The sequence below is a fragment of the Notamacropus eugenii genome, chromosome X, assembly GCF_028372415.1.
Source record: "Notamacropus eugenii isolate mMacEug1 chromosome X, mMacEug1.pri_v2, whole genome shotgun sequence".
Classification (NCBI taxonomy): Eukaryota; Metazoa; Chordata; class Mammalia; order Diprotodontia; family Macropodidae; genus Notamacropus; species Notamacropus eugenii.
The window spans coordinates 11,293,094-11,311,527 of record NC_092879.1 but is presented as its reverse complement, the minus strand read 5'-3'; the positions used below and the strand labels follow the sequence as shown (position 1 = coordinate 11,311,527).

At 52.5% G+C, this 18,434-nt stretch overlaps 1 long non-coding RNA gene across 1 annotated transcript; it reads left to right on the top strand.

The window, feature by feature from the left end:
* The first annotated feature begins 2,257 nt into the window (after window positions 1-2,257).
* On the top strand, window positions 2,258-4,180 carry LOC140515498 (uncharacterized). The gene is made up of 3 exons (XR_011971056.1): window positions 2,258-2,419; window positions 3,298-3,462; window positions 4,104-4,180. It is a non-coding gene; the product is annotated as an uncharacterized lncRNA (long non-coding RNA).
* Window positions 4,181-18,434: the final 14,254 nt, after the last annotated feature.

The window sequence follows — 18,434 nt, the reverse complement described above, 5'->3', positions numbered from 1 at the left end:
CAGAAAAATAATTTCGATGGTGAATTTTTGAGTTCTTTGATCTTCTACTGGGGTCTCCTCCATGGCCTGCACCCTCCTTCTCCCCCTGCCACCCTCTTTTTCCTTCCCACATACTCTCAGTCTCTGGGCACTGGGCCCCTGAGAGCCACCCCAACCAGGCTTCACTGAAAGGAGCCCTCTGGGCTACACAGCTTGAGGCCTTGGCTGCTCTGAGGCCCTGGTCTAGTACTGCGCCCTCCTTTCTTTCTAGCTCCCACCACAACCCACATGGGAAGGAGGCAGTGGGGAGAGTGCCTGCCTGCCCAGGACCACAGGCAGTCTCTGGGGTGGCTACCACCTGGCCTGGATTCAAGTGTAGGTCCAGAGTCAGGCACAGAGAATCTGTCTTAGCTGAGTGTGTTGGGGAGGGAGATTCCCATGAGTTTAGATCAGGGTAGCCCAGCAGCAAGGGACTGGTTTCCTGGGGAAACTTCTCAGGGCCAGGCAGGCAACTATCCTCCCTGCCTTCAGTCTGGGCCAGAGCCTCAGAGGGGACTCTCAGAGACTGAGAGCTGGGATGGTCCCTGCAGGCCAGAGACTCCAACAACTTCAGCTTCCACGTGAGGAAACAAGGGCCCAGGAAGCAAAGGACAATTGCCCAGGGAGTCAGAGGTCCAGGCGGACTGGAAGGCAGAGCCTCTGAATGTCAGGGTAGTGTGCTCTCCATAGCCCCACAGCGTGATGGGTGTTTGGGCAGAGAGAGGAGGCAGAGGAGTCTGGATCTCAGAGAGGGGAACAGTGCGGCACCCATGCCAGAAGGATGTAGGTCTGGAAAACAGCCCTGCAGCCAGAAGGCTCTGCCCCAGAAGTCACCCACCCCACACCCTTTCTGGAATAAGTTAGCAGCAGCCTCACTCACGGGCATGAGCCAAGCCTGCCAGGGGAGTAGGGAAGCATCAGGGTTGGGGAAGGGAAATGGGGTACCGTTGCCTTCTCCTCTCTGGTGCCTACCATGACTTGAGGTGAGGTGGGCAGGCTGCTCAGACTTGAGCATTTTATTTTTCATGGGCGTGTCCTTGGATTTGTATCGCAAGCCATATTGGATCCCCTGGGGATAGCTAGCCATGTCTGCTCTAGAATGCTGAACATTCTGTTCCCCTGCCTTGTAGCTGCTCCAGGGGATAAAGGGTCTGTTAGCTAACCACTGACCCGCAGGCTTTGGAAAGATGACTCGAGATAACCAAGGGTGACACATGGTCAGGAAAGTCCTTTTCTTCAGGATTGGGATGGAGAAGTGTCCTGACTTGAGCTGCCTTCAAGACCTTCAACCTCCAGTGAGCACTCTGATGACCCAAGGTGACCAAAGTGTGTTGGAGATGCCATAGACCCAAGGGAACTGGCTCTGAGCTCCTCTGGATGGAGCTCAGCCCATTCTTAGACAGATAGACAGACAGACACACAGGCTCCAGGCCTGGATGGGAAGATTTCCAGGCATGGAAAGAACAGTCAGCTCTGGGGAGGACCTGGCATCATTTTGGGGGACCCAAGGACACCCCCTGCACTGAAATGTGATACCACAGAGGATTTTAGCAGAGACTGCCTAAATGATGCCATCCCTTGACCTAGCCATTCAGTGACCTGGCATGGACGTCTCATTCGAACTTTATTGGAAAGAAAGGACAATCAAGTCTGTCTGTGCAGAGGTTTTCAGTAGCAGTGACTGTGGTTCTGAAAATTGCAAATACAGTCCTCCAGCAGGTGAGGACCCAACAGGGACACGTTGGCTACCACAGTCCTAGGAGGCAGCAGAGAAGGAGAGCCTGGAGAGACAGAGACGGCAGAAGAGGACAGGCCCGAAGCCAAGGTAGGGGAGTATGCCCAGTTGTCCCAATGAGGAGGAAGGGGGAGAATAAATCTGGGGCCTGAGGCTGGAGTGGAAGGGCACTGCAAACAGACAGGGAGGATAGGAGTGTCCACAGAAGATGGGGGGCAGAGCTCATGGATTCTGGAGGGATATGCCAGGATCTTTTGCAGAAAGCACAAAGGGTGGTCAGTACAGGGTCATGGGGCTGTGTGGCTTGGTGGCAGGTGGGCCCGCAGTGTTCCTACCCACAGACTGATTGGCCTGCCCTCAAAGGGCTTTGCTCCTGGGCCCTGCCAAGGGCCAGCCTGGGGGGCCTTGTCTGGGGACTGAGCTAAAGGTAATAATGGGGGTGAGGACGTCATTGGATGAGGACACCATTGTGACCTGTCTACCACGTCAGCTGAGACTGAGGTCCTCTGGGGACATAGAGGCAGAGGAGGCAAATGCTCAGCCCAGGGTCCCTGAATCCCTTCCAGAGCCCTGCCCAGGGTGAGGATAGGCAGCAGACCCAGCTCGAGACTGGCAAGTCCTTGGGCCAGGCTAACACCTTCCTTAGGCAGAGGAGTTTTCCTTCAGGTACAGGAGGGTTCTTAACACAGGGCCAGCTGGGGAGATTTCTGGGGGTCTGGGACCTGGGAAGTGGGCAGTGTGTGCCATGACCTGGGGAATTTCTCTCACACTACTAGCTTTCTTTGGAGTCCTCTGAGTTTAGTTTGAGGCAACAAGAAAGAGGATTCTGAGATGGGTGGGTGGGATGGTGGCTGGCTGCCAGAGGGGCCCATGTCACAGAACACAACCAGAACCTGCTCACCCTTCCCCCTGCAACATGCCCCCTCCCCTTTAGGGCTGCCTGGCTGAGGGATAAAGTTTCCCCAAGCTCTTAGGCAGCCCCTGGGGCACAATTCTTGACTTTTTCGAGGGTACTATGGAGTAATGCTGCCAACTGGGGAAGGAGGGCTTAGCTGTTCCCTACGTTTGCCACCCTCTCCCTCCTTTCTGGGAGGGGTAATGGTCTCCAGGGAAGCCCCTAAAGGGGATTCCAGGTTTCTAGTTTTCCTCCCTGCCCACGTCAGGGCTGGTTTTTTTGCCTGAAGATACATTCTATGTTTCTCCGCCTAAAATTTGTGTATATTCTAGGTGTCATTGATGCTGGAAGAGGCCCAGGGAATTGTCTGAGACCTGTTTTGGGGTGACAGAGGGTAGACCTGCTGGCCACAGGAGAGACCCACAGTCCTGGGTACTGCTCTGGCTGGGGGCAATAGTACAATGGGTGGTATAGGAGGGGTTCTGGCTAAGTTTCTAAGACCTGGGCCAGACCTCCTTGCCCACCCTTCCTTGCTCCTCTCCCTTGGAAGACCAAGGACCTTCAGGGTCTCTGCTTCACTCCCCACCTTGTGACCATCCATGTCACAATAGGTTATGTCATGGCAACATTCTGTTTCCTCCCTCCTCAGGGGAAGGCATCTCTGTCAGAGGAGGGCTCTGCTGGACAGGCCTGACAGGGGTCATAGAAGGTCAGGGAATGACCAGAGTCCCTTCCCTTCCACACCAACCTCAGCTCAGGCCATCATCTGGGAACCATGCGGAGACCTGGGCGCGTGTCTGTGCCCAAACGCAAAGTGAGCGACCTCTGTCTCCTCCTGGGTGGGGGTGGGCCTGGCTTCCCTTGGTCTGGCTTCCCTGTCTTTGGACACTCAAGTTTGAAGTGGGGCTGACTTAGTCAAAGCCATAGCCTGGGGTCAATGTATGAGTGATTTCTTTGGGCTTGTTCTGTCTGTCTCTCTCAGTGACCTGGCACTGTTGTGGTCATGACCCTCCCCTCCCAATGTCTGTGGGCTTCCTGGGGCCTCAGCGTGACACAAACTGCAGCCCACCGAACCTTCCAACTGGGCCAGGCTAAGGTAGACCCTCAGGTTTAGATCTTTGAGGTCTCTTGTAAAGTGAGTTGGCACAGCTGAATGATGGGGCAGTGACAGAGAGACAAAGCAGGAGAAGAGAGCCACCTGAATGGGTGGGCTCCAAGAGACAAGGCCTGTCCCCTTGCCCTCTCCCCTTGCCCATGGGTTAGAAATCCGGGGTTACAAATGGCCCCCTCCTGCCTTGCCAGGCTACTGCTGTTGCAGCTGCCAGTGCCGTGGTGCAGATGTGTCCCTGGGCACTGTCAAATTCCATGTGCCAGAACGTGGGAGCTTTCAGTCCACATCACCCCACAACCAGTCCTTGTGCCACCCAGCAACTGACTTGTGCTGTTGTCTTTCAGGTTCTCTGTGCCTCAGCTGATCGATGGGCCTCATGGTGACATGATGAATCTCTCCATTAAATATATCACTCAGCGAACACTGCGGGTGATAGGAAGGAGGGTCCTTGCCCTCTCTAGGGGATGAGTCACTCAGAGTAGTTGGGAAAATGACCCCTTTCCCCACCTGGAGCTAGATCAGGTGTGTTTTACAAGACCCTACAAATTCTGAGGACAATGTCCCACTTTGGGGAATTCTCTTAAACCCCCAGAACCCTTTGCCCCTCGTTCCCCATCCTGAGCCCACCAGGCTGCCCCCACTGCTCTCTGTTTCTTAGGTATCCAGACTAGTGCCCTCACTGTCATCTCACTGATTCCCAGGAAGAAAGCCCAGGAGGAGATGCCCACCCAGGACAGAGCTGCCCAAAGCTCTGCAGCCTGTCTTGGGTTCCTTCTGTGTTTTCTGGACCATGGCAAGGGCTTTCCATCCTCAGCCCCAGACCCAGCGGGAGCCGGGATCCTCTCTAGCCCTAGAGCTACCATGGCCCCAAATTGTAATCACAATGACAGTAACGATAACGAGAAGCTGCAGCAGCCCTTTCTAGGGGCCTCCTTGATAGCGTTTCTCTGACATTTCAAGATGGCCATGGCAATTTTGCACAGGTGTTATCACATGTGAGCCTCCCAGAATCCCTTGGAGGCTGGTGCTGTTAGCATCTCCACTCTGCAAAGGAGAAAACTGTGGCTTAGACAGTTCAAGTGACTTTCCCAGTCATTTACCAGATGCAGGACAGCATCTAAGGCAGCATTAGAACTTGGTGTTTCTTGCTTGCCAGACCCAGCACTCTACCCATGATGCCATCTAGTCCTCTCTGGTGGTTGACTCCCTCTGGTCCCAGGAGAGTCACAGAACCTGAGAGTCCAGGCAGGAACCTCTGACAGCCACCCATTTCACCTGGAATAATCTCCCCTCTACCCCCTTCTTCCCTCACCCCCGCCCCCCCACATACCCTGCCTTAACAACCCACTCAAGATGTAACCTGGATCCAGCCTTGGTTTGAAGCCAGAGGTCTGACCAGAAAACCCACTGGGACCCCAAGGTAGCCCTTGAACCTTTGGGGCAGCTCTCAGTGCTAGGCAAATGGGCCCAGCATCAAGTCTTTGCTATCTGGCTGGCCTTGAATGAATCCCTTCACCATTCTGGACTTCTAGGTGTCCCGTCAGATGCCTCCAGGTGTGTCCAGTAGGCTCTCTGGGACCCCTACAGCATTCAGTCCCCAGGCCTGGCTCTCTCCCCTGGTTGTCTTCAGCCTAAACCAGTCTAATGTCTCTTTCCCAGGCCAGCCTTCCAGATACTGGGCCATCTCTCTCAGGTCTCCAGCCTCAGCCCGTGCTTCCTCAAGTGACTCAGCCTAGCCCGTAGGCCATTATGGTCTTCAGTTCCCGGTCTGTCCTGGACACACTTGTCAAGTCCTTCCCCTCTAGTGACATAACCTCCTAGACTACCCACAGTCCGGGGGTGCAGGCTCTCCTATGTCACCCACCCTGTTATAAACAAGGATGTCCAAAGTCCCAGTTCAGGACATCAGGAAAGTCCTGGAACAGGAGGCAGGACCTGGCCTGGGCTTCACAGGCAGCTCAGGATTCTAGATTCAGAGTTCCTCTGTGGTTACAGCTCCCCAAATGCAGGCCAGTGGTCTGGATTGGATCTGCCCAGGACAGAGTAGGAGACATCAGGACTCCTCCTTCCCCTGCCCTTGCTGGAAGGTCTCCACCAATCTTCACACAGCCGAGAGCAGGGGGCTTTGGCGCTGCCTGTCCTGCCCCACTTCCCACTGGTGACTCACTGCCAGGGAGCCCAAGGAGCCCTGCCCAGCCTCCTCACCTTAAAAGAATTGGTGTCCAACTCTGCTGCTCTGAGCTTGTCCCTCACAGGCTGTGGCCCTAGGATTTCTTCTCACATTCCAGGCCATGCAGGTCTCAGGGGACAGGGATTCTTTGATCTACTGTGGGTCCTGGTACTCCTCACTTCCTGGCATCTCTCCATCTCTGTCTAGAAGTTTGTGTTGTCTGGCTGGCTGTCTCCTTCCCCCACCATCCTCTCCCCTGTTTCTGTCTCTGTCAACAAGTATTGAAGCATCTACTCTGTGTCAGGCTGTAGGCTGTCTCTCCTCCTACCAATTCCCTCTCAGTGTCTCCCTTTCCCCGCCCCCCTCTCTCTCCATCTTGCTCCCACCTACAGAACCTTCCCTCTCCTCTCCCTTCCTCTCCTACTCTTTCCCCCTCTCTCTGTATTTCGGTCTTCCTGCCTATGACGGTCTCCTTTCCCTCTGTCTCTCATATCTCTCTCCTTCTTGGTCTCTCTCCGTCTCCCACCTCTCTGACTCTCTTGCCCCTGTCTGTGGGCCCCTCCTCCCCTTGCTCTCCCTTTGCCTTTTTTGTCCCTGTTTCTGTCCCTGTCTATCTTTGTGTGTCTCTCTTCCTTCTCCATCTCTCATATCTTTGTCCTTCTCTGTCTCTGTCTCTTCTCTCCTTTTGCTCCATTTCCGGAGCCCCTGACCCCAAGCCTCTGCCAAACTCTCCCCCCATCCCCCATTCAGTTGCTCCTCTCTTGCTTCTGTCTTTCCCCAGCATGGTCACAAAACCAGGCATGAAGGGAATGACTAGTTTTCACTCTGGAGCACCTCCCCTGGCTCTAGCCTCAGCCCCTGCCTCTTGTGGCATTTGCCAATCTGGGCACAGTGGATGAAACTCATCTGCTGAATCTTTCAGCCTCTACCCTGGCTTGGCCAATTGAACGTGGAGGTGTGGAGGTTTCACCTTCATGCATTCTGTAGACTTGAGTGAATGGTTTACTGCCAACGGATTCCATTTGATTCTGAGTTCATGTCTGGTAAACAAAGACTTGATGATCGCCTGTGGGGAGAGAAAGAGAGCATACCCTCTGAGGAGCAGTTGAAAGGACTGGGGTGCTTCACCCAAGAGGAGAAGAGTTGTGGAGCAGGAGAGGGGGCACAGGAGAGCTGTCCTCTCAAACTGGGATGATAAGACATGTTCCATGTAGCTCCTGGGTGCAGGGCCAACACCAACAGGTGAAGGCTACATACAGGGAAGTAGATTTCAGCACCCTTAAAAACTAGGGAGGATCAGATTCAGCTCCAGGCACCCCTGAGCTGAATTCTGAGGCGGTCAGGCCCCTACAACCAGAAGTTGCTTGTCCAGGCTCCTGTGCCCATGGGTAGGTTGCTGCTCAGCCTAGGAGCTCTCCAAGGTCCCTCTCCTCCTAAGAGCCTGTCAGTCAGATGTGGCTGGGCAGTTAACCATGCTGGATTGGAAGGTCTTGGGATGTACATGAGGGCTCCCACGGGACTCTGGGCATGTTGGGAGCCCTGGGCCTTCACAAGACTATCAAGCGAAAAATGGAGCTAGGCTGAGATGCCCTAGCTCAGCACTCCTGATGTATTTTGGTCTACATCCCATGGTTCAGAATGATAGCATCCCTCAGAATGATGGCATACACTGACTCAAGGGGCATCCATCTTTCCTCCCTATTTAGCATCTCCTCCTAGCTTTCCCCTTGCATGGACTGGATCTTTTGCTTCTGGTGCCCCCGTGCTCCCTGGGGCCTTCCCTGATCTTCCAGGGGATTAGTACTCTTTCCACACCAGCAATGTGCACATCTTGCTTTCCCTCTTGTGCCCAGCTTGGCATCAAGAACCCCATGGACAAGGAGGCAGTTAGCAGGCCTGTGCTTTGAGGCCAGCTGAGAATTCTAGATTCACAGGGAAGGAGATCATTCTGGGGATGGAAACCCTGGAGACTGAGTGGCACAGAGGACAACCTACTTTATGATTCTCCCTCCTTTTGGGTGAGTGGTTCATTGTTCAGGTTAGGTTCATAACTGGGCCAAAGGTACACAGGAACTGCCCTAGATTTGCCCTTCTTGGGTGGACTGCTTTGTGAAATGGGAACTCTGACTCTTCAGGCTTCCCTCACTCCCACTCCAATGAGGTTCTTTAGAAAACTTCCCCCCTCCCCAATCCTTACCTCTTGCTTTCAAGTGTAGCCAGTTTAGACTCTATCAAAGTAGATATCACTCTCCAGATGTTCCTCCCACACAAGGAAAAGGTGGCATGGACAGGGCACATTAACACAAAGAACAGGATGCTGCAAGGCTCTGTCACCTTTTGACTCACTGACTTTTTCCAGGGAACGTTGGTCTCAGCTTGGGTCGTCCTGGGGCACCAAGCTCTTTACCACTTGGCAGCATTTGAGACAAGTACATGATCCATGAAAAGCTGCCAAGTCCCCTGATCTGGACCCCTCCCTGCCTTGTTCTCATACTCAGCTGTCCAGTGAGTACCCCAGGTATAGAAATAGTCATGGAGAGTAAAGTCTCCCAGAAGTTGCTTCCATGATGTTTTCCACTTCCCAAGATAGGTGCTTCCAGAACCTAGAGAAAAGAACTGTCAGGAGATGAGGATTATCAAGGGAGATCCCAATCCTCTTTTTAATCACACCATCATTTGGGACAGGATTTCAAAATGATGACTTAAATGATGTTTGCCTTGAATTAACTGTGTGGGACCATGAGAAATTCCCCCAATCATTCCTTGGATATTTAGGCCTGGGTATTGGGATAGGTAGACAACAGAGACAAAGAGCTCAGAGTTCAACCCTAGGGGCTTTTTCTTGTCCTTTTATATTCAACATCTTAGGAGATTTCCTTTTTCCCTCTCCTTCCCTTTCTTTTCCTTTCCTTTTTTCTTGTTCCCATCTCCCGTACTCTCCTACATTTCCTCTGAGCCCTTAGCCTGGTGCAATAGACCTCTCCTGTTGGCCTTACAAGCTCTCTTGCACTGGAAATCTGTTTCACTCCATCATTTGGTGTCTTCTCTTGCTCTAGAATTTGTTTAGAGTCATTGTTTACAGGTATTTTATGGGCGGTGGGGGGAGAGCTAGAGGAGGTCCATGCTTCTACTCTGCCATTTTACCTTTCTTCGGCTGTCTTTCCCACTTTCTTCTTTTCTTTCCTTTTTCCTGGGTTTTTATTACATTTCATTTTACTTTCAGTTATAAATTCTCACTTTTCTGCTCCCCTAACCATTGAGTAGACAGGAGAAAGAAAGTCCTATACAAAGAGAAATAATTATGCCAAACAAATTCCTTTGGAGTCATGCGTAAGTGAAGAAAAAGAAAGCAAACATGCTTTACTACTCCTTCTGAGCAGTAAATCAGATGAGATGGAGAGCGTATGTCATCATTGGTCATCATATTGATCAGATTTCTGAAGTTTTTCAAAGAGGATAATCTTTCCAATACTGTCATCCTTGCATACATTCTTCTCCAGTGCAGCTCATTTTACTTTGCATCAATTCCTACAAGTCTTTCCAGGTGTGTCTGAAACCTTTCCCCCCCTCATTATTTCTTCTAGTCCAATGGGAGTCCAGTCCCTTCACAAACCATAACTTGTTTAGCTACTGCACAACTGATGGGCATTCCATCACTTTATAATTCTTTGCTACACAAGAAGCTAACATAATAACTATTTTTTGTACATGGAGGTTCTTACACTCTTTCTTTGATCTCTTTGTGGGATTGACTTAGTCCTTTATCAGGGGAACGCATAATTGAATGGTTCTTTGGGGCATAGCTCCAAACTTCTTTCTTGCCAGAATCATCAGACCAGTTCACAACTCCACCAATGGAGCATGAGTGTATCTGTCTTCTCACAGCCCCTCCCGCACTTGTCATTTTTGTTCTTTCCCCAGCTAAGCCAATAGGACAGTTCCCTATTTTTGACAGTGCCAAGCTTAAGCTCCATCCTCCTCATGACTTCTCCCTTTACTGTTAAGTTCTTCCTACCTCAGTTATACTCTCCTCCCTTCTCTATCTCTAGTCCTTGGTGAACCAACTGCACATTAATCTCCAGTCTGCCAGCTCTTGACCCCTTGTTCTATTATTGATCACAGCTTGCCAAACTTCAGCCCTGGATTACTCCATCTTCCACCTGCACTCCTATTCATCCACCCCTGAATGCACCTGGAGAAAAATCACAAAACCACAGCTATTTGGGTCTGCCATAAATGTACGTGCTGTAATCTCAACCAAGCCTTCCCTGCAGCATCACCAATATTAGGTTCCAACCTAGTCAATTCCCTAGTCCACTCTTCATAGCAGCTGTGCCAAGCCAAGAGGTTCAACGACTTGCCTAAGGTCCTGCAGCTGGTAAGTGTCTGAAACCAGATTACAACTCATGTCTTCCAATCTCCAGACATAGAGGTTTTGTCACTGTGCCAACTCTCACGTACACCCGCACGTCTTCATGTCCTTTATTACATGGATGTGCACATATATCCCAATATACATGTGTACAGCCATGTCTGTACCTATGCATCCATGCCTGTGCATGCAAAGAGAGAGAGCTGAATACAACTCTCAGACTGGATAGACTCACTGATACTTGAGAGGAATGACCACCAGGATGCTTTCAGAAACATCTGGAAAGCCTCTGATGAACAAATGCAGAGTGAAGAGAGCAGAAGCAGGAGAACTGTACACACAGTTATGGCAATACTGTAAGGAAGATCAGCTGCGAAACCCTTAGTTAGCCTGATCAAGGCTATGATCCAAGACAAATCCATGGCCTGGGACCAGTTCATCTTTTCCTTGGAGCCTTGGGATATGGGAGCTGTGACTATGTAGTCTTTTTCTGACTGTATGTTTGGATCTGCCTTGTCACCATAGCAGTTTCTAAGAGTCAGAGTTTTTTCTGTTGCTTGCTCATTTCCCCAGTCTCTAAGGGAACTTGTACCTCTTTGTTAAAGTAGGACTTCGATGCAAGGGTGTAAGGCACACTGTTGCAGGCTTCTGAGGTTTTGTGCAGCACTTTTCAGAGAAAAATGTAAGAATCAGGTAGTTTTCAGTTCTTCCAAGGTGTTGTGATTGTAAGGAGAAGTGTCTGCTGCTCTCATGGACTGTGCTCTGCTCTGTAAGGGGCCACAAGCAATCTTTTTTTCCCTCGGACTGGGAGGAGTTTCTTGCCTTGACTGATGCTGCAAGCTCTGCTATGCCAGTGCTCCTGCTCACCCTGGGATGGCCACCCAGGACTGCAATCTGACTCTGAATATGAACAAAGTAACAGAGCCCTGCCTCAGGGGCTAGTAAAGGGACCCTTGGAATGTCCTTTCCAGCCCCTTGCCACCTGTGGGCTGCCAGCTCTGGAAGGAAGCTACTGCTGCTGCTGCTGAATGAGTGGCTCCCAAGGCTGCTCCTGGCTTTCTTGGCTCAAGGCTGTGCTGGTGCAGACTGCGCTGGACTGTGCTCCTCTCTCATCCTCGACTCAGAGAACTTTCTTGGGGACCTACTACATTGTCGTGGATGGTAAAATCGTTATATGCCACTTCTTTTTGTGGGTTCCACCGCTCTAGAATTTTGCAGAGTCATTAATTAAAGGTATTTGGATGGTTATGTGGCAGAGCTCAGGAAAGTCCCTGCCTTTATTCTGCCATCCTGACTTTGCCTCTTATTTCTGTTTTTCTGCCTTATTTTGTGAGGCACGGAGGCCCTAATGCATGGTCAGTTTTGGTGAGGGTGCCCTGTAGAGCTGAGAGAAAGATACACTCTGTCCTATTTCCATTCCCTATTCTCTAGAAGTCTATTGTACCTGACTTTTTCAAAATTCTTTTGATCTTCCTAATTTTTTTCTTATTTGCATCATGGTAAGATCTATCTACTTCGGAGAACTAGTATAGATTTATTGGTTTTTTCCCTTGTAGATCACTTAAGGGAAATTATTTTAACTGAAGACTTTGAATTATACCTTGTTTGGTGCATAAATGTCTAGTCTTGATTTTACTTGATACTCTATAGTGCCTTTCAGTAAAATATAGCTCCCTTGATCATCTCTTTTAATGACACCCATTTTTGTCTTTCGTTTTGTCCAAGATGATAGTTCCTGCTCCAGCCCCTTACCTTTACTCAGCGTGTGTCTCTCTGCATCAAGTGTTTCTTTCATAGAGAAAATGCCAAAAACCCCAAACCACATTGTAGGATTCTGGTTTTTCACCCACTTGACAAAGAGCATGGGGGAGCTCACACCAAGCAGATTCACTTAGGATGACTCGATGTGCATCTCCCTTCTCCCTAATTTATGTCTCCCAAGGCAGACATTAACTGATCTACCCTTAGGAAGGGCAATGGAGGGGGAGAGGAGGCAGCTGGACCACCCCCAAAGTATACCAGGGGCATTTTTAACGAACGTTACCCCCAGGACAAGGGGGAGGCTCAGGTGCTGATCTTTCTCGTGGAAAAGATTCGAGAGATGTAGTGAACTTGGAAAAAACACCAGCTCTGGACCCGGGAAAGCCCAGGGCCCTGGGGGTCTGGCCCCTCGACCTGTCAGGGTCTTCCAGAGGCAAGCTGCCCTGGAATGGAGGAAGGAAGGAAACTGGCCTTTATTGAGCGCCTGCTGTGTGCACCAGGTCCTGGACCGATCTCCTTGGAAGCGGACAATGTGGCTGGACCTTCCCGGGGATGTTGCAGCCAGGAAGGATCAGCCTCGTTGGACAGAGGAGCAGATGCAGGCAGGGGTCCGAGGACTGAGTCCAGTCTTGGGCCTCCCTTCCCCTCGGGCCCAGCCCCAGGACAGCCCCAAGAGCTTCAGCATCTTCAGTGGCAGCTGACAGCCTGGCTGCAGGCATCTGTGCCAGCCCCGCCCCCGGCTCTCAGAGGCCCCGCCCCTTCTCCTCTCCCTCTGTCCTGTCAAAGGAGGGGGATAATAAAGCCCTGCTCCACAGGGTGTTTGGAAAACCACTTGGTGGGAACAGTCAAGAAGTCAGAGGGTGTAGATTCTCCTGCCTGTGCTGCTCCATCCCTCAGGCTCAGCTTGGAGGCAAAGGGGAGGGAGAAGCCCAAGAGGGTCTCTCTCCGTGGATTCAGCCCAGCCTCTGGCCACCAAGGGATTTGAGGCTGAGGCCTCTCCAGTCTAGGAGGAGGGAGGGAAGGAAAAGGAGCTAGCCACTATCCTCCCCAACAACCTGGTCCCCTCTCTTCCCTTCTCTCATTCAGACCAAATGGTATGTGAAAGGGACTGTGGTAAATGGAGCCCTCTAGGCCTCACCAAGAGGAACCTGGGAAGTGGGGTAGAGGGAGTCATCAGCTGTGGGCATGGAAGGGGCACCAAAGGGCTGATTTGGGAGCCTAGGCCCTCTCATAGCCCTGACAGAGACCCAACCACCTCCCTTTCTTCCTCCCTCCCTGGCTACCAATCCAACCCTGAGAAAGGAAGCCTTGGGGGAAACACCCCTGGGGAGCCTTTGCAGACTCCAGCCCAGGAGCCTTGCTCCTTCCAGGGACCCTGTTTGCCCTCCAGGGTGGGGCTGCTTCATGCAAGCACATCTACAAGGTCATCCTGGAGATGTCGCTGGCTACTGGCTGGGCCATGTCCCTTCCCCTCTCAGAGTCATTCTCTGCAAAACAAGAGCCTTCACTGCTGTATCTGAAAGGGCCCAGCTAACTCCTCAGCCAGGATCCATCCCATCAGCTGCCTGCACATCAGACACTGGGGACTAGGGGCCAGGGGGAAGAAGGGTGAAGAGGCAGGCCCAGCCAGAGCAGATGAGCCTCAAGCTCCCTCTGAGGAGAAACTGCCCCAGAATCTGCCTCCCCTGTCTCCTGGCACCCAGGACTGTCTAAGGCTTTATTCTATAAACAGCCCTTACCATGAGCAGGAATCAGCTGGTGAAGGCTTGTGTGAGCTCTCTTCATCCCAGCAGGGGGCCAGAGTGTCAGACCTCAACAAGCAGTGGGGCCAAGAGTCAGGAGGCCATGTCCAGGCACAGCCCTGCCTGCCACTTCCTGGAAAGGTTGGCTTTTCTGCCCTTGTGGGCATCAAGTTCCTTTCTTTGGAAAAAGAGGTTTCTGCTGACCAGCAGCAACCTGCCAGGGCCAGGCCTCAGTGGACCCTGTCCACTGGCCTACCCCACCTTCCCTTCAAGGCAACCAGTGAGGGGCAGCTCCCCTGCCCAGGGACAGGCTTCTCTATAGCAGACCACAATTCCTTGCTTTACCAGGTGGGCATGGTAGGGGCTACCCTGTGGTAGGGGGAACTTGTCAAGCCCCTTGATGAATTCCTGATATGCTGCTTTGTATTTTTCTAGAACCCAGTGTTTGGAAAATTGGATTTTCCTTTGACCTGCCAGCAATGGATAAAAAACCCTGGGTTTCAATGTCCTGGCATGAATAGGTGCTAGGGAGGGGTTACTGAGTGAGTGTTTCCTGAGACGTGAACAATGAGTGCCCTGCTAAGGTGATTCTGCGTGCGTGCATGTGTGTGTGTGTGTGTGTGTGTGTGTGTGTGTGTGTGTGTGTGTGTGTGTGTGTGTGTGTGTGTGTGTGTACAGGGTGTACAGGGTGTATGAGTGAGTTCTGTATGGTAAAAAGGTGACCTGGGGTGGGGTGGGGTGGAGTAATATAACCATATTTCATGCCTTTCCCCATGCTTCTGGAGTGACTACCTGTTACTGTGTCTCAGGGCTTGTGAGGATGCTGGGATATGCAGAGAATGTCACTGTAGTCCCAAGACATATTTTGGGGGCCTCCTGGCACCAGGAACCACCAGTATCTCTGTGAGAGCCTGATGGAGGGGGCTGCTGCCACTGTGGACAAGTTTATATTACCCAGTCCATGACTGCCACTGTGTATGTGGATCTGGGGGCATCTCAGTACTTGTCGCTGTGTCAGCACTTGGAGGGGCTTCCTTGCTTCTGGGCCCTATAGGTGATATGAGCCCTGTTGCTGTGCCAATAGGTGGGGTACTCTGTGTCCCACTGAGAAATTCACCAGGGATATGGCCCATCCTACCTGACTGGTGGAACAGCCATCCCTGGACCCAGGGCACCAGGAGGGTGCAAGGCCCTTCCTTCCTAGGGACCCTGAAGACCTGGGCTGCAGTCCCTGAATGGCCATTCAGCAGTGAGCAAGGCCCCTGAGCCTCTGTATCCTCATCTGGAAGAAAGACTTGGCCAGCCTGTTTGCCAGGGATGCTGTGAGGAAAGAAGGGCTATCATTATCATCCCTTGTGTTGGAGGCATGGGACCACTAGCAGGGCAGGGTGGGGAGGGGCATAAGGGAGTAGAAAGGATGCTGGCTCTGGAGTCAGAGGTCCTGGGTTCAGAGCCTGCTCTGCAGCTCACTGTGGAATGCAGGAACCTCCTCTGTAAGAAGAGGACCTTGGAACAGATGGCTGCCAGGGTCCCTGGCCGCTGCCTGGAACCTGGGCTGTCAGCCTGGATAAGAGTCTTTCCCCAGGCTCTGGCATCCAGAGGGGAGAGCTAGTTCTTTTGGGGGAGTATGAACTGTGAGAGCAAAATTATAAGGGCAGGGAGAGCTCTGTCCCAGGAGGCGGAGGGGAGGAAGATGACTGAGGATGACCATGGATCTCCTTGCATCCGGGTCCTGCTGAGCAAGGGATCTCTAGGTTTGCCAGGCAGGATCAAGTGCTGTGGCTTGAAGAGCAGTGGACCTGGTTCTTTGCAGGTGTGCCAACCCAGCCTGTTCACACAACCCCACCGACCTGGAAGAAAGGGGCCCAGCCCTTACAAAGTCTCCTCTAGCCCTGCAGTCTATGAACTTCCCATCCCAGTTCCAGGACCAATTCCCTGGGGCACATGGGAAAAGTCTTTCTGCCCTCTCTGGGCCTCAGTTTCATCACCTGTGCAGCAGGGATAATGACATGGGTTTGCCCTGCCTCCCACAGCTGCTGTTTTGTCACCAGGAACTCTTGGGGGCATTCCCAGGACCACCTCTCAAGCACATTGGCCTGACCCTGCTTTGGCTCCCAAGGAGGAAGGGCTCCTGGTGGGTCTAGAAGTTCTGCCCCTCACTGCTTCACATACTTGTCTTCTCTCCCCTCTGATGCCTGACCATGCAGAATGTCTCATCTGTGCAGCAAGGAAGCAAGAGCTCAGCCAACTACAGGTGCCCCCAGGATCTCTTCCACCACACCATTTTGAACCCTTCTTGGACTCCACTCCCACCAGCAGGTGTTCAGTCTTTTCTCAATTCACTGTTTGACCCTGGGATTGGGAAAATGCTCCAGGTTTTCCCCCAAGAAAGGCAGAGCAGCAGAAGAGGGAGGGGCAGAGGGTGCCCAGCCTGGACAGGCATGGGGCCTGGGGTCACCACACACTGCAGTTTGTCAAGACACCATGCAAGCTCCCAGAACAGTGAGCAGGAGAGATGAAATTGTGCTTGTGTGCCTGCAAGAAGAATCCTGGTGTTTCTCTGTGGGCAGAGGGGCCCATAGGCCAGGACTGGGAGAGCTGGAGGACTTCACCCTTCCTGCATGACCAGCTGCATATGACTCCAGTGAGGAAGATGGGCTGGGTGGGCTCCCTGTTGCTGGGGTGTCCTACCCCTTCCGTGACTCAGGATGGACAGTGAGGCTCGTCCTAAAATTGCTCCTTGCTCACCGTGGTTAGGGGGGCTTCCCTCCATCTGGGGAGAAATGGGGAGGGATGGGGTCCCCTGTCCCCTGTCCCCTTTCCCCTCTGCCCTGTCCCCTGTTCCCTGAGTCTCCTTTTATAAAGCGCCACCACTTGGCGTTCAGGTCTTGGTGGCTCGGGGACGTCCAGGTCTTAGGGTCCCCTGTCCCCAGGGAACACTCAAACCACTTAGGCTCCACATGCCTCCCCTGATCAGGGAGTAGAAAGTACAGCCCCCCTTCTCTGCACACCCCCACTTCCACCCTTCCGACACATACACCCTACCACAACTCTGGCGCACACACTCCGCCACCCACTGGCACTCCCGTTGCCCATCGGCAGGTTCGGACCAACTACAAGAGCTATGCGAGGAACACATGCACCATCCAGGTCAATGGGGAGGTGATGGTGCCCCCACCACTATTCTCTCGCCTTCCCATCTCCACCGAGACCTCACCATCCCTGCCAAGGGGCTGCCCACGCTCGCGGTGCCAGAGACTGCCCTTCTGATGCGGGGCCAGGAGAGATGGAGGTGAGGACTGTGACAGGGACCCTCACACAACAGGCACTTCATAAGTGCCTGAGGAATGACCACTTGACAGATGTCAGTTGAATGAAACTCTATTATTCCCTGACCACTGTGCACCCAGAGTGTGGAAATACTTGGGGAAGCCAAGACCAGGAGCAGGACAAATGCCAGGAAACCCAACCCAACAGCACCAGCACCAGCACCACCAGCAGCAGCAGCAGGCAGCCAAGGCCCAGAGAATGTAGACAGGTTTACAGGTCAAGCCAGTTCCCTTGGTGGGCAGGCTTTTAGAGTTAGATTCTCGGGGAGCTTCTCTCCACACGACACCCCCAACGTAGACGCAGGAGCAAGCAGAGGGTGGACCAGGAAAAAATTGTGGCTGACTCCTGTTGGCAGGGCAGAACCTTTCCGACTTGCGAGGTTCTGGGGCTTGGGGGACTAATACCCCAACTAGTTGGGCTCATGAAGGTGGGGATTTGTGGCTGACAGCACCCCATGTGCAGACTTTAACTCGGGACTAGCCCTACTGGAGTAGGGATTGGAGGTTTTCTGAATGGAAATCCAAGGCACCAATAACCTCCCAAGATAGCAACCCTCTCCTCCATCTCCCCCATCCAACTCCACGCCCTTTGAAAGACAAAGGTTTTCCAGGGCACAGGATGGATTCCTTCCATTTCAACATGCATTCTCATTAATGCTTTCAGACTTTCCCCACCAACCTTGCCAGATGGCCTGTGGATTGCATGCCAAACTCTAAGGTTGAGTCCATACTCGCTCCCTGCGCTCGTGGATTTGGAAGTCTAGGGAGGGAAGGAGAGGGCCTGAGGTGATCTCTAGAACTGGTCTCATGATTCAGTGGGTGGGGTTTATGGCAACCTGGCCTTGAATCCCACCACTGCCTGAGTGTCCTGGAGCAAATCCCTTCCAAATCTCTCACCTCAAAAAGAATTGGGTTGGGGAACAGGTATGGCGCTAAGCCTTTATTAAGCGAGTACCTCCTTTCTGCCAGGCAAGTGCTAAGTGGTGGGGAAATACAAAGAAAGACCAAAGGCAGTCCCTACCTTGGAGGGGGTCTGGTTCAATGGGAGGCAAACCAGCTGCAGGCAGCAGAAATGACAGATAATGGAGAGAAGGCACCAGAATGTAGAGAGAATGAGAAACGTTTCCGGAAGGAAGTGACATTTCGGCCGAGACTTGAGGGGAGACAGGGGAACCAGGAGGCAGAGATGGAGAAGCAGGGAGGACAGGTGGAGCAGAGAGGTGACCTGTCTCCTTCCAGGCAGGCACTGTTGGATGGAGGTGAGCATCAGTACTTGGGGGGAGGCCAGGGGGGAGAAGACA